This window comes from Dipodomys spectabilis, unplaced genomic scaffold (genome assembly GCF_019054845.1).
Source record: "Dipodomys spectabilis isolate Male_0828 unplaced genomic scaffold, ASM1905484v1 ptg000126l, whole genome shotgun sequence".
NCBI lineage: Eukaryota > Metazoa > Chordata > Mammalia > Rodentia > Heteromyidae > Dipodomys > Dipodomys spectabilis.
In genome coordinates this window covers 1,608,748-1,623,638 of record NW_024870803.1, presented here as the reverse complement: position 1 = coordinate 1,623,638, position 14,891 = coordinate 1,608,748, and positions in this window count along the sequence as shown.

Here is a 14,891-nt window from a genome sequence, read left to right as displayed (position 1 = left end):
TTACACTCACACTTCCCATGCCCGTCAGTTACATGCTGCTCTTCTTTAAAATAAAAATTATTGTCAAGATGATGTACAGAGGGGTTACAGTTACATAAGCAAGGTAATGAGTTACATTTCTTGTTTAACTTGTTACTCCCTCCTCATTTTTCTCCCTCTTTTCCTTCCCCTCCCAATCCTCCACCCAAGTTGTACAGATCATTTCCAACATATTATCTTGTGAATATCTCTGTTGCATTGTTCCTTGTCCTTTGTCTCACCATTGTGTTGTTCCCCTTCCCTTCCCTAGTTTAGATAAACTATAAACAATGCCCAAGGTACCAAAATCAAATACAGTGCAACAGGAGATAAACCACAGGGGGGAAAACACTAAAGAAAAAAGAAATCACATAGTACTTTGAGGAAAAACCTCTTGTGTCCATGTTTTGGAGTTCATTTCGCTTAGCATCATCTTATATGGTTATGTATGCATTGCCATTGAGCTATTCTGCTCATCTGCGAAGATTATCATAGATGTATACTAATTTACAAATAAGGGAAACCATGGACCTATGCTTCTTTGCATCTGGCTTACCTGTTCTTCTTTGTCTCATGGATGGGCAGCAATGACCCAAGAGAAAGACACGTTCTCTACTTAAGCTCAGCAAAGATAGCAGGAAAGAGAGGACTGCGCAGTGGAGCCTGTGTGCACTGAGGGTAGGCCTGGTTAATTTTTTCACCCTGTATCATTTTGGGCATCCAAAAAGTCTCAAAAGGTTTTTTGTTGGTTTGTTTTGATGGCTAAAACTTCTTCCAAAATATTCACATCGACTACTTGATACTGTGTTGCTTACCACCTGCCTTGTTTGAATAACGACAGTACTGACATTACTGAGAGACAGGGAAGGACTTTATCCACAGAGAACAAGTGCATTGTACACTGGCATTTTAGAAAATTGATTTATGGTTATTTTCAAAAGCTTAAGGGCATAGATTCTTTCTGTGCAGCCCGTGGGCCTGCTGCTTATATTTAATTGGATATAGCACCTTGTCAAAAATAATGATCATTTTGTAAAACAAGGAGGAATAGGAGTATGACTTTTAATAGAAATATGCACCATGTGATTGGACTCTTCCTCTCTGCCTTGCTCTTTTCCTGTGTCTGGCTTTCTCTGTTTAAGCATGTATACATAGCAGAGAGAGAGAGAGAGAGAGAGAGAGAGAGAGAGAGAGAGAGAGAGAGTGTGTGTGTGTGTGTGTGTGTTGTGATGTATCTGGGAAATAGGAAAAGATCTCACTCCACTTTGGACAAGCTGTGCTCTTGGCGTGGCTCAGGGAGAGACGCCAGGGGTCGGATGAGAAGCAGGACCCACTGAAAGGAAGTGTTAGAAGTCATTTCTGCAGGACGCAGAGCACAGGCTGGAGCCGACTCGTCTAGGAGACAGCTCAGCACCGGAGGCGGTGTGGGTGGAACAGCACAGCCAGTGGCAGAGTTTCTGGTGACAAAGAGCTGGCCCAGAGCTCGAGGCCTCATCAAGACCAGCGCTGGAGGCTCCATTCCCCTGGCAGGGGAAACCTGGAGGTTTCTCCTATGAATGTGTTGAGGGAATGTGAAAATGTCACAGCGATTTTTATAACCATGGCATTTGCAGTGGCGTTCTGGGAAGTTAGAGGTATGTTATCCCATGGCTGGCTCTTGGCAGCTTCCTTGGGCCTGGCGATGATAGCTGCTCCCTTCCGGAGTCTGTCTCCACGCTCACCTCTGCTGCGGAAGTGCCCACCCCAGCATCTTCCCCTCTCCTGAGCACACAAGATGGGATGGCTGTAGGCGGCGGCCCGGGGCGGGTGGCTGTGGCCAGGGGCTGGTCACCGGCTGTTCCTGCACAGACAGACAGCACAGTCAGGAAGCACAAGCTGAGAAGCAAGGCCTGGTGAGGAGAGGCAGGCTGAAGGATGCTGGCTGGCCAGGCTTGGCCACCCGCTTCCTCACACCAGCCTTCTTTCCACGCCAGCAGGGCCGCCCATGCCAAGTGGACCAGAGCACGCAGATGGCTGCCAGGGTCCCCTCCTCCCCACGACAGGGGCAACAGTCGTCAGGAAACTCTAACTTCTACTGCTGGAGTTTCCAGGGCATGACAATTCCAATCCTGGAAAAAGAACACACACACACACACACACACACACACACACACACACGCATGCACGCACGCACGCACGCACGCACACACACACACACACACACACTCCTTTTCTTTGCCTCCCAGCCCAGACCAGCTTTGTTTTTAACTCAGAAATTGTCTTTGATCCAAGCCAAAGGGACAAAGGCTGATTATGGATTATCTCACCTTTAGATAGCAGGGCTCCAGCAGACGTGGTGAAGGGACAGGAGAGGAAGGAGGCGTGGGGGGAGGGGCAGTGCACAAACTCGCCCGAGGCACCAGGAAAGCGCATGGGAAAGGTCAGATGGGCTCACAGAAGAGACGCTTCCAGCTCTCCAAGTACAGAAAACAGGGCCCTGCAGTTAAACAGCAGCATTAACACATGCGTGGGGAGAAAGCCCGGTCTCCCTGCTCCCCTTTATGCACTGTGCATGGATTGTGCATGGGTAATGTCATCCAGATAGCTAGATTTGCAGAGCGTCATTTTCTTTCCGAGGCTTTCCTCACAATCCGCGCTGGTGGTCTGGGCTTGCTTTCGGGAAAGAACCGTCCTGGGACAGCTGCGACAGAAAGCAACCCCACGCTGTGCAGAGGACAGGCCCTCTGGCGCAAGGCGGGCACCACGCGAGTCTGCCTCGATTAGGACAGAAGTCAGTTCGTCCTCCTTTGTGCCTGAAAACCTTCAAACCTTGAAAGAGAAATTCTTCTGTGATATTGGAAGGCGCTGTGTTTATTTGTGCTGTGTTTATTTGTGTTGTAGTTTTTTTTTTGTCAGTCATGAGGCCTGAACTCTGGGCCTGGGCGCTGTCCCTCAGCTCTTCAGCTCAAGGCGAGCACTCTACCATTTGAGCCACAGCGCCACTTCTGGTTTTCTAGTGGTTTCTTGGAGATAAGAGTCTCATGGACTTTCCTGCCTCGGCTGGGTTTGAATGGCAATCCTTAGATCTCAGCCTCCTGAGTAGCTAGGATGATAGGCATGAGCCAGCAGCACCTGGCTGTAGATTCTTTATCTGGTGATACCACACTCTTATAGAGATAGGTAATATTGATTGAAATTGGTTATAATCTCTCCAAATTGTAAAAGATGCCTTGTTAAAAACTACACCACCTGCCTGGGCATAGTGATGCCTGCCTGTAATGCAGCTACTCTGGAGACCATGGTAGGAGGAGCATAGGCCAAGCCCAGCGTGGGCAAAAGCGTGTCTTCATACCTGAAAAACTAAAGATCTGAGGACTGGGGTATACTTCAAATGGTAGAGCACTTGCCCAACATACTGAGGTCCTGCATTCTATTCCCCACACCAAAACACACTATACCACACACACACACACACACACACACACACACACACACACATACACACACATCTTCCATCCTCCCAAGTTATGATTGAACATGTTACTTTGTCCCACACGTACTTTAATGATAATTTCTAACCATTTATTAAGAACTGTATCTCCAGGACAGTACCTAGCAGACTGAACTGCATACTCTCCTTTCATGTCGGTAAGCATTCCTAAGAGGGAGGTATTATAACTGTGGCTTCATAAGTAAGAAAGTCGGAAGCAGAAGTTATACATGTTGTCCAGGTCTGTCTGGCAGGAGGTCCTGGATTTCAAGTCTCAGGCTTGTAGAGCTCACCCACTTGCAACACTGAAAAACAACAAATAGTTCTGAGCCTCCCTGCCCAACAAGGGGTAAACTGAGGTCCAGGATGGTGGCACAAGTGTTCAAGTCTAGCACGTTTTTCTTGATGACTTTGTAACTGAAAACAAGATACAGCTGTGGTTAGTCACACACACAATGGTCTCGTGAGATGATTGATGGTATGTGAATATTCTTGCCTATCACAGAAGAGTCAGGATTTCCTGTCCAAAAGGAGTTCCTAGACCTGCTCTTCAGTTTTGGATAATGAAGTTACTCCTTGTGTAATCCCATACTCTCTGTTAAGACTGGATGGATCCTTCTTCTTTTTTTTTTTTTTTTTTGGGTCCGGTCGTGGTGCCTGAACTCTGGGCCTGGGCGCTGTCCCTCAGCTCTTCAGCTCAAGGCTAGCACTCTACCACTTGAGCCACAGCGCCACTTCTGGCTTTTTTCTTTTTGCTTATGTGGTGCTGAGGAATCGAACCCAGGGCCTCATGCATGCAAAGCAAGCGCTCTACCACTGAGCCACCTTCCCAGCCCCCTGGATGGATCCTTCTTAACCTACATTCCCGCCTGGGTCCTTGGTAACCTCATTTTAATACTCACTAGCGAGTATTCGGAACTGGCTCTGCAAGTTCAGAGAATGACCCCATTGTGAGAAGCACAGAAATTCCACAGCAAGCTCAGTACCTCCAAAGCCATGTGGCAGGGAACAGGGAAATGCTGGTGTTGGCACTCAACAGGTTTTGGGTTGGTTTTTTTCTTTTTAGCACTTTCTGTATCTTCTTGATTTATTGTGGACCATTAAACTTTTTATGATGCTTTGTTTATTTTATGGACAAGGAGTTAAATTCAAAATTACAACATGAACGAGACTGACTCAGCTCATATCTCCTTGTGGGAATATCTCATTATCCAAGCTCATATTTCTTTTTTTAATTTTATTTTATTGTAAAGATGCTGTACAGAGGGCTTACAGTTACATGAGTAAGGTAATGAGTACATTTCTTGTTGAGCATTGCTACCCCCTCTTTTGCTTTTTTCCTACTATCCCTTCCCTCCCCAACCTCCTCCAACCCTCCCCACCCCCCCTGAAGTTTGAAAGTTCATTTCCAACACAGTGTCTTTTGAGTGCAATGGGTCATCCTCTGACTTGTTCATTATTCCCTCTCCTCTCCCCAGATTAGATAAATGTATATACAAGATGTCCGATACCAAAATCAAACACAATGCCAAGCTCATATTGCTAGAGAGATGACTCAGGTCTTCATGAAAGGTTGAAAAAAGATGGAGTTGGTTCTGTTGCCCTAAACTATCTTAGCACCAAAGTTGTTTTCCTGATCTTAAATAGTTCTCATTGTTGGACATTTTGGGGAAAGGTCTTAAAATATCAGTGTATATGTGTGTGTACACACCCCCAAGTAATAAAATTGATGAAGAGTCACTGCCAGCCCCAAGCCATAATTTAACATTTCACTGTTGAGTTCTGACATTCCATTTTCAGTGAATTCTGAACTTGTGTCACACGGGGTACAAATGGGGTTTTAGCTTTGCAGGGAACTCATGCAAAGTGTGCGTTGTTTATATGTTCTACACAATCTCCTTGCTATCTGCAGATGGATTTCAGTTAGACAGCAAATCTGGATAGAAGCTTTCATTTAGGACTAATTTGAGTGGAAATGACCTCACTCCATTTTCTTCCTTCCCTCTTCAGATCAACATTGTATAGCAGTTTTACAAGATACAAAGTATCTTCTCAGCGACATGTCTTGTGTGATTCTTATGGGCTTCCCACAGAGAGTAGCAGCTTTGTTAATGGTTTATTACTTGTCATCCCCCAAGGCACTGCCCACCAGAGATTATGGTTTGCTGTTTTCTAAAGGTGTTGGGTATTAGCTGATAAAACTAGAAGATGTTACTCTTAAATGATAGAATTTTTTAATATGAATAGGCTAAATAGTTTGAGTGTTTGAGTTTAAGAACAAAATACAATTATAATTTAAAATGATCATGTTGTGTTAATATTAGTATTACTAGTGTCTTTGAGAACCTGCACACTTATTTCATATGTGTATCTCTGGTTGAATGGACAAGGTTGGTTTGAATCTCAAAATTCCCCATCAGGTGCATCAGTTAAAGGTTTGGTTGTAGATGATAGGATTTGAGGAAAGACGGAATGATGAGCTCTCACCTCAGGATTCATCCTCTGATGGACTGGTAACTCAGTGGATTTAGCGGAGGCTGTGGAAACAAAGAGGTGGGCATGGGGAAGGCAGGGCACGTTTGGGGCAGGGCTTAGAAGGTATAGCATGTCTCTCACCCATCTCTATCCTCCCTTCTCTCTTCTCTTTCCTCTCTCTACCTCCCTCCCTCCCTCCCTTTCTTTTTTCTTTCTTCCTTCCTTCCTTGCTTTGTTTCTTCCTTCCTTCCTTCGTTTCTTCCTTCCTTCCTTCCTTCCTTCCTTCCTTCCTTCCTTCCTTCCTTCCTTCCTTCCTTTCTTCCTCTCTCTCTCTTCCTTCCTTCCTTTCTTTCTCTTTCTTTCTCTCTCTCTTTCTTTCTTTCTCTCTCTCTTTCTCTTTCTCTCTTTCTTTCTATCGCTCTTTCTCTTTCTTTCTTTCTCTCTCTCTCTTTCTTTCTTTCTTTCTCTCTCTCTCTCTTTCTTTCTTTCTTTCTCTTTCTCTATCTTTCTATCTCTCTTTCTCTTTCTTTCTTTCTCTTTCTCTCTTTCTTTCTTTCTATCTCTCTTTCTCTCTTTCTCTCTCTTTCTTTCTTTCTTTCTTTCTCTCTCTTTCTCTTTCTTTCTTTCTTTCTCTCTCTCTTTCTCTCTCTTTCTTTCTTTCACTCTTTCTCTCTTCCCCTCCTTCCCAGATGCCATGAGTGAGCATCCCACACCACCCCTGGCCCTGTGACATCTCTTCTCACTTCTGGTCCATGACCATGGAGAATGCTAACTGGACAGAAGCTCCTGGGAACTAGCATGATGTTTCTTGCTTTTAGATTGTTTACTTATGTTCTTTTGTAACAGTGATGGAAATGTGATGAGTGCAGACACAAAGACATCCTACGGTTCTACTATGCTCCATGTAGGCAATCTGTTAATCATTATATGCCTGAAGGTGGCTGTTCCAACTGGATCCATACAATGATTACCCTATGAAAGGATTTAGCCATTTGGACTAATTCTAGAGTGGTTCACTCAAGGGTGAAAGTCTTGAAAGTCAACTGGGGGTCAGAAGCAGTAAAGCCAGGAAAGACAGGGAGTGTAATGTTTGACTGGTTTAAAATTATGATCCTGAATGTTTCCTAATGTAAACATGAATTATATTTTATCTAAAGGTAAATTATTCAATAAAATATCATCCATTCATTTCTTCATTCAACATTCACACATGTCTATGGGATGCCACATCCATGTCTTAGTACTTAGCTAAAATGTAAGGTTACAGGCATAGCCCAAAGTCGTAGTCCACTCAGGACTTCTGGTCCCCAATGCAAGGTATTAGGATACAACTTCAGAGCTGTGGGTTGTTGATTCCAGGGACCACCTAGCTCTGGCAAACAACTGAGAGCATGACCTTGAGTAGAACAGTTTTTAAAACTAGCCAAGGGGAGTCACACCTGGGACAGAGTCCAGGTGGGCTCACCTGTGACCCCCAGACACAAGTGTGCCAGTGTGGCTGGAATTCTGCCTGTTCAAGGTCACCTGTACTTTGCCATCTGGAGTTGTTAATGGGCTTTATTATGTAGGTGCAGTTGGTTGGCTGATTTTCCATATGGTTGTACCAAATTTCCAGTTCCCTCCTCTCTGGAGGATGGGCTGGTACATGCCTGAGATCCACCAGGAGGCATAACATAACATAAGCAGTTGTTCAGAATCCAGTGGGAACTAATCTATAACAAGTGAGCTGCAAACACCCCAGAAATTGCAAGGGTGGAGAGGTTACTCTGAAAGTGCTAGGAATTAAACTGTGCCTCTGTGGGGCTAAATTCCATGCTCCACAGAGCACAGACAGCAACAACCAACTCAGAGTCCCTCCACATGTAGTTCAGGCAGACAGGAGACAGGCCACGGCTGAACCAAAAAGGCACAATATGCCTTCTAAGTCTGGATATATTAGGGGTAACAACAAGATCACTCAGGAGCAAGGAGACATAATGAGATGGTGAAATCAGACTCAAGAAAAAGCTATCTCAGAAAACAGCTGGATGAAGAGGTGGGCAGCTGCATCAGGAAAAGGGAACTCCAGGCAGAGACAGTAAGTACCAAAGCCCTGAGGCAGACAATAGATGCCTGCCAGAGGTGTTCCAGGGGCAGAACAGGCCACAGGGAGACTAGGGGAAGCTGAGACTGGAGGGGCATGGTGAAGTATTTGGGAAGTGGATTTATGGGACCTCTTGTACCACAGCCATTGGCTTTGCTCTGAGTGATATGAGACATCACCGAGTGCTCATAAACCCTTAGAAACTGTTGAAAATAGTCTAGAAGAGAGCATGGGTGGATACAAGATCCCCAGGGCAGAAGGAAGCAAGGGCTGCTGAAGGCTTCGACTGAAGAAGAGGTGTGTGGAGAGGGGTAAGACACGGCCCGTTTGGAGTACACCTTGACTGTCGGTCTGCAGGGTTATTTTGGTGGGTAACATAAGGATAGCAGGGAAAGGGAGGAGTAAGCTCTGACAGTTCCAGTCTGAGGACCTAAAAGAAAAGAGCTGCCATTTGTAAAAATGTCAAGGGCTGCTGCAGAAAGGACAGCCACGGGAGCTACTCAACCCTCCGTGGAGATGTAGGGGAGCAGAGGGCTGAATCCTGTGTGCAGCACGGGTCCAACAGGGGTCAGCACCTCCGCGTACCACTGACGCTACAGAGGCTCGGCGCCCAGCCACAGTGCTGGAACAGGGTGATGTGAAGATCACCTTCAGATCTGTCTCCATGGTGGCCTACTCCTTCGATCGCACTGCCCTGTGCTGTAGAGGGAGCATTGGCAGCCTCGAGAACGAGTCCCCAATGTAGGTCAGTCTAGAAAACTGACATTTTTCTGTTCTTCTGTTCCAACGGGGCCTGTGCTAGGCAGCTGACTGGTTTCCTCTGACTGCATCATCTTTTCCATTTTAAAATGCAAGACCTTGGAGGCCCATCGCTGAGCTCCATAGCCCCCTGACTGCAGGAAAGAGCCTATGGCTCTAATGATCACAGTTGAGACTTTTCCAAGAGCTCGGCTGTGAGCTTTGGCAAGTCGTTGTAGGGAAACACATTTCAGAGCAGAGGCTCTTGGAGTGGGCCATTAGCTCCTGCCCATGCAAAGACCTTTGGAAGCCTCCCACAGCAAGCTTGATGGCCACTCAATGAGAAAATGCAAATGGTCTTTGCTGCAAAACTGTAAAGTTCCTCTGGGGGAATCCTGGGCCATCATAAAACAACTCTGAATTTAAGTGAAGTAATTTATAGAAGAAAAACTGTTTATCATCCCTGTTTTGCTTTGGTACAGCAAGAAGGAGCTTAAGCTTCCCCCTTCCTTCCCATGAAGAAAATGATTGAGACTATAAACTAAGGGCTGTTTAGTTCTCTCTGAATTCTTGGGAGCAGGTGGTGGTAGGAGCTGCGAGGCAGCGGTGGGTCCCTCTCTGTCTCTTCTGGGTGGCATAGGAATCTGTGAAAGTCCCCGTGAGAGGGCAGCAGAGCCGAGGAGGACAGTTCAAGTCCTACCTAGCAGGTAGGAAACCTAATTGCTGGCTTTATTTCTGTAATCCAATGGTAAGAATTGGCCTAAGCCAGGCATAGTAGTGGAAACTCATAATGCCAGTATTACTCAGGAGGCTGAAGCAGGAGGCTCATGAATCTGAGGCCAGCCTGGGCTGCATAGTGAGGCCCTATATCAAAAATGCAGTGTCTTGGGATGTAGCTAAGTGGTAGGTGTTGTCCTAATGGATACACGGTCCTGGGTTCAACCTCCAGAACTGAAAATTTAAAAAAATAATAATCATTGGTGTCTGGCTTGAGCTTTAAGGTCCATGCTTGAACGTGTGTGCATGTGTTGGGAGAGGCAAGCCCTCACACCTGCTCAAGCTGCAGGTCTCTATGAGAAACACAAGCTATGCACAATTTGGTTACTTCCATTTCTATCTCAGTAAAGTCATAATCATAAAATAGAATTTCTCCCAGTCCCAGAAACACTGAAGCTGTGTACATTTTTGGCTTATAGGGGGAAGAGACATTTCTATAAGTGAACAAATACCCCACTGATACATTGGGAACCATCAGGAGGTGAATATTTCTGGGCAGATGTTCAGGAAAGCACCAGATACATTTGGGAACCGATCTCATCTGATAGACCCAACTGCATCCTCTGTGCTTCCTAATTGCTTAAAAATAATCCCAACAAACTAAAACCCAAGAAAACAACAACAGCCAAAAACAAAGCACAAAATCATCTTTGCAGGAGATTTCCTAATGTGCTCTGGCTGATGAGCTGATAATCCCGGGGAATTACTGTTTCCTGTGCATTAATCTCTTTCCTGGGATAATGCACCCGCAGCATTTTAGAACAGCACACAGAGAATGGTGTTGGTGTGTGTTTCGGTTTTGTGTCCTGTCCTGTTTTACATTATCCCACGCTCGGGAACAGAGAGAAGTCATGTGATCCTTCCCCTATCAGAACACAGGTCTACCTTTCTTTCTTAGCATTGAGCACTGTGCTGCTGGAGAACACTGCAATGCTATGAAATGAAGAAATGAATCCGTGCCATCTCCACTTTGCCAAGACGCTCTGCCAAGCTTGCAGATTTCTGGGGGATCTTCTGAGAGCCTCTACTTCCCACTGGTTTAAATAACATGATTAGAGTAGCCTGGCACATTCCATACTCAGATATGCATTCTTTCTGCTTGCAGTATAACTAGAGCCAGGCATCATCAAGCAGTTGTGGTCTGTGTACAAGCTGGGAAGCAAGGAGCCACCCACACAGACTGGTGCTTCATTCGCAGCTGCCCTGGTTCTCTTCTGGTCCACGACAAGTTCACGGTGAATTCCGGCGAGAGCCAGTTCTGATGGCTTGGCCTGTGTTGTATGCTCAGGATTCTCAGATGGAAGAGTGGTGGAGATCTTTTACTGCAGGTCCTCTCTCCTTGCTGACGGGGAACACCTGCCCCTGGTCCTCTGTGCCCTAGGCCTCAGTGCTGACTAGCTCCATGGCTTCATCACGATGTTCTTCGGAGCTATGAAGCTCTGGCACCAAGCGCCCGTGCCTGCAGGATTCTGAATCATCAGTGAGATCAGGAGACTGGGTTGTTGAGTTTAGCAACAAATTCTCGCTTTGCATTCTGTTTGTAGAGAGGCAAGATGGCCCATGCTGCCACAGCAGGGAGGGGAAGGGCGGGGGGGAGAAGGTGCTGGGCTCCTGACGCGTGATGCCTTGTTACTCAGAAATTCACTCTCCAGTGAGAACCTTTCTCCCCGTCTGTCTGAGCAGTGGAGTCTTAGAATGGTTCTGTTCTTGTTACCCCTGGTCTTGACCTGTGAGAAATTCTGGCTGCATGATTCCTGGCTGAAGAAGGCCTCGCCTGGGGATGTGGGAGGCTGAGATCACCCTCTACTTCATTGGCCCCGTAGTATCATCCACAGGCCATACCCTAGTAGAAATGCAGAGTCTCAGGCCTTACTCGAGTCAGAATGGATGGGATACAAGGGTCTATGCATGTGGGATTTGGGGGCAGTGTGTTGGATTTCTCCAGCAACCTTTACCACTTTCAGAATATTTTCTGAAATGCGTCATCCTGCTGTCCTCTGAGAGGACTGATTCTAAGACCCTGGACACCAAGATCCAGAGATGCCACCTGCTTTTGCTTTTTGGGGGGGGTTGGAGAGGAAATGGCACAGCATTTACCTATGACCTGTCCATGCCCTCTTGTATGCTATACTACAGTATACAAGACTGCTTACAATGCCTAATCCTCATCGCCTTGTATTATCTAGAGGATACTGATAAGAAAAGAATGTCTGTGAATTGGGGCTGGTCAGTACACACCTACATTAAAAAAATCCTTCTGATCTGCACTTGTTTGAATCCACAGATGAGGAACCTTCAGACGGGTAGGAACCTACAGACCAAATGTACTTTCTCCTTGTATCTGTGTATTACAAACGCTTGCTGTCATTGTAGATGTGTTCTGAAAACCTGTGAGGTTGGCAACAATACTCACTGAATACCAGAGGAAAGCTTTCCTTACTCAGGTCTGAGCTTAGTAGATGTTAAGGACAACTCTCGCTTCAAAATAGCATCTTTCAGGCTGGGAAGGTGGCTCAGTGGTAGAGTGCTTGCCTTGCGAGCATGAGGCCCTGGGTTTGATTCCTCAGTGGAAAAATCTGGAAGTGGCGCTACAGCTCAAGTGGTATAGAGCGCTAGCCTTGAGCTGAAGAACTGAGGAACAGCGCCGAGGCCCAGAGTTCAGGCCCCATGACTGACAAAAAAACAAAAACAAAAACTAGTATCTTTCATACAACTGCACCTAGGAAATCTACTTCTAATAGCCACGGAGTCTGAAAGAGATGGTTCTTTGTCTGCCCAAGAAAGAGCCTGGTGGGAGGTTGTTAGCACTGCTCAAACCCCGTGGGTAGGGAACTTAGGGTCACAGCCAGGCACCCCTCCTGGGCTGAGTGGGCAACTTGGAGGGGAGCAGCCAAGGCTTTCCACGAGACCGCGGGCTGGTGAGCATCCTGAGGAGGCCCTCAGCCCATATGCTTGACAAGTGTGCACAGAAACAACTTAGTCCTTGTTTCTGGATGCCTTCAGGAATCTGAAGTGACTTGGCAGAGGAGGGTATGAGGATGTGGCCTGCCTGGCTCTGGTGGGTGGACAGCAGCAGGTCACTTCGCTGTGTGGTCTGAGTTCAGGATCCCTGCTCCAAGGCTGGTGCTGCTGCCCTGGAGAACTCGGCGGCCGTGGAAAGTGATCACAGCCCTGAGTTCCTCTCCATGCAGAAGACAGACCGCTGCCCATTTCTCCTCCAAAGTTCTTTAACCTCACCCTTAATCAGTGAGGTGACACTGACTTTCTAAGCCGGGGAAGGGCATGTCTTTTACCTATCTAGTATTCCCTGTGGCTTCAAGCAAATGAGCCATTCTTTGTGGCATAATGTTCTCCTGACTTTGGCCCAACTCTCCATTTCTCTTGGAGGCCATTCACTGTACTTCAGTGCTCTGTAGAGATCCAGCTCTGTGCTGTTCCTAAATCATTTGCCAAACAATCTATGAACTAATGGGAGAGGAAAGCAGATCAGAAAATGCCTGGTGATAATCATAATTGTGCAGTTTGTGAGTGATGGAGGATAACCAGGCTCCTAACACAGCAGACACAGCTGCCAGGAAACATTTTCCTGTTTCCAAGGGTTCCAGATGATTTGGTATTTAACATGGAGAAAGCAAACTGAAGCTGTTTGTTTTACATTAGTAGTTGCTTTCATACCAGCAATTTTGGGTCTGATTCCTTCATAAATAAGACATGCAGTTGGATTTAGGTGTTCAGGAATGAAAGGCTCTTGTACACTTGGGTCTCACGGCGATCCTCAAGAGTGCTATGGGAATTCTAACATTTCACCTCATTTCTGAACGATCATGGTTAATCATTTTGCTTCCCTTTATTGCTATGGTGAAGACCAGGTGAAGGACAGGTCTGGAAGATGGAAGTGCGTGGAGTGCTCTTCTGTGCTGTCTGGTCCCAGAGCACGTTCCCATCTGTGGCACAGCCCTTCCTTGCTCACAGCCTTCCTTCCTGTGCCCCAGGGGTCCAGGGGTCCAACTGCCCCATTGCAATCCTACTACACTGCAGCAGCAACAGCAGTGCAAGCCAAGGTCATGGAAGAGCGGCTCTGTGTGCTGAGGTCATATCGTTGAAATCCTGCTGGCATAACTCAGAGGAAGTGGTTTGAAAAGATGCAGTAAGTGTGCAGGCGGACACTCTAGTTCTCTCTACCCATGGCTCATAATATATGACCTTTATTCCCACAATGAGTTAGCCAAAAAGTGCCTTGTTCAAGGCAATAAGATTTTTAAGTTACATATTTTTTGCCAGGGTATTTTATTTGAGTATGAGTATTCCCCCAAATTTATAATCTGCCATAAATATTTTTGGCCAGTATATGTTATGCCAGATTGCATATCTTCCTCGCAGTGACTTCCAAGAACCTGTTTTTATTCTTATACATAAAAAAGTATTCCTAAGGCTCTAGGACACACACACACACACAGAACTCTAGGATGATTTGTGGCACTGTAACAAAATACCATTCCTCCAACTGAGCAATTTACAAGCATTCAAACTTTCTTTGGCACTGGGAATTTTAGCACTGAGGGCCACGTCTAGAGGGTGGTCTTCTTATGCCATCCATGGTGCGAAGGCACAGGGTGGGAGACACAGTCAGAGGAAACCAAGTGTGCTCTTGCACTAGCCCACACACTGCCTCTGTGTTATAAATATGCTTGCAAGAACCACCAGAGTCACGACTGAAGTCATGAAAATAAGAGTTGTCTCAGCCGGGCAAATCTGAAGATCAGGCATCAGCCCAAACCCAGCACGCCAGCCCGTCAGCACACCAGCACGCTGGAGCAGGCAGGCGCTCTTGTTTTGTCCTGAAGGTAGCAGGCCCCACCCCTCTGCTGGAATTGGTGGAGCCAGGCTCGCATTCTGCTCATGACTGGCTGGTGTGAAGAGGGTAAAACCAATTTTTAAAGAAGCAGGATGTGGCTTAATAAAAACCAGATATCTTAACAGGAACAGGAATAGGATGTAACTAAATTTTAATAAGCTTCCAACAGGATGTCTTAAGACACACAGAGTAAGATGTAAGTGAATTTAATCAACAGGAGCCAAGCCACCTGGTAGAGTAGGAACTTTACAGAAAACCAATTCTCACCAAATGGACAGAAAGGAAGCTACCACTTTGACCACTTGGATGGAAAAGATGGCTTTTCTCACACTCAGTAATGCTGATCCAGTCACCCCTAAATGCCCCTCCCATGCAGTCCTGCTCAGAGGATGAAAGTCCCCGCGTTGAAATCATCGCGCATGCTCTCTGCTCACAAAACACATGGGCAGCAGTCTGTTCCTCACTTTCTTTGGCTG